Source organism: Aplysia californica, unplaced genomic scaffold, assembly GCF_000002075.1.
Source record: "Aplysia californica isolate F4 #8 unplaced genomic scaffold, AplCal3.0 scaffold00745, whole genome shotgun sequence".
NCBI lineage: Eukaryota > Metazoa > Mollusca > Gastropoda > Aplysiida > Aplysiidae > Aplysia > Aplysia californica.
This window is the reverse complement of record NW_004798015.1, coordinates 318,413-320,175: the sequence shown is the minus strand read 5'-3', so window position 1 is coordinate 320,175 and position 1,763 is coordinate 318,413.

The window sequence follows — 1,763 nt, the reverse complement described above, 5'->3', positions numbered from 1 at the left end:
GACTATAGAACACTCCGAAACATTCTCAGCTTCCCTGGAAGCATACAGTGCAAGCAGCTGATTAAGCGCTCAAACACTAACAAACTGACAGATCTTTCGCTGTCTATAGCCGGGTACCCATTCCCACCTGGGTGAAGTGAGGAAAATTCTTGCAAAGTGCCTTTCCCAAGGACGCAACGTCGGGCCCCTGACGGGATTCGAACCCACGACCTTACGGTTGCGAGTCTGAGAGCATAACCACTGGGCCACCGACGCCACTTAATTGTGTTACAAGCGCCGTAAACAACGTGATATTGAACCTAACGACAGCGTTTCCATAGCGATGAAGATGCTATATCTGCAGTGAAGGGAGAGTTTGAGTCCCATCCAACGTCATAGATCTATGTACTAACATTCTACTCAAGGACTTTTGAAGGGCTGACGAAAATGACCAAAATGTTTCAATGTGGAGGCTGACTTTGTCATGTTGGAACCTTCTAGCTTGCTTCTTTCACAGTCTGGGTAAACAAAGATTTATTGAACGACCCTCGTACTATGTTTACTTCAGCTGGTTTTATCTGCAACTTGCACACGAGACCTCCGAGATTGTTCGCCCTTGTCCGCGAAGGCTAGGTGTAGATCTATCCTACCAGAAGATCAGGGGTGTGGCAGAAAGACAGCAGTATGAATGAGCTAAGGAGTAGCAGTAGAAAGGCTTCAGAAAGAGTCAAGAGCCCAGAGGAGGGGTCAAAGGAGGTGAAGGGGTGGGGCAGAAAGTGGAGACGAAAGCAAATGACAGAACATTGCTAGAGAGCAGGAAAGGAGGTAAAAGGAGACTTTCAGAGAAGAAAATTTTTCGGTCGCTACATGGATTCGAACCCGGGACCTTTGAATAAGAGGTGAACACCTTAACCTCTAGGCCACGAGAACCCCCTGTGTCAATGTGAAGACTGACCATGAAGGGAAGTAGCCAAAATGTTTCAGTGTTAATTATTTATGTTACTGTTCAACTTTCTCGCTTGCTTCTCTCAAAATCAGGGTAAATAAAGATTTATTGAACGTCCCTCGTACTATGTTTACTTCAGCTAGTTTATCTGCAAGTGTTTGATCAGTTTATCCGTCCGTGCCCCCCGGCAATGTAACGATCTCACTGAACGGCCTTGACATTGTTGATGGTGTGACTGACTGGTGCAAGGAGGCTATAAATAGGTCATTGGACTCATGTGACACATACTTATGTCAACACACGCACAAATACACACACACACACTCTCTCTCTCTCTCTCTCTCTCTCTATCTATCTATCTATCTATCTATCTATCTATCTATCTATCTATCGTTTTTTTGTGTTGTGCGTGGCGCGGTGAGGCATAGTGTGGAGCGACTTGGCGTGATGTGACGTTACATAACGTGAGGTGACGTGGTGTGGTGTGGTGTTATGGGGCGTGGCGCAGCGTGGTACGTAGCGTGGCGTGGCGCAACGTTGTGCGGTGGATTCGGTGTGGTGTGCATGGCTGACCTCAGTCAACACCGTAAGACTAAACAAAACAAAACATTATTTGAGAGCTTGAGAAACTCCCCAAAACAGCACGAATTCAATATTTATGCTGAGGATTCGACCCTAGGTCACCCATGACGTATTCTTCTAGCCACGCCATTGATCGACAGAGCACAAAAATCAAAGAGAGAGCGCCCTGTCGCAGTCTAGCAGAATGTAAGTTATGCCGACATTGCTTGGAAGGTCACAGGGGCTACAATATCAGTCGCTTTTATCCGTTCCTTTA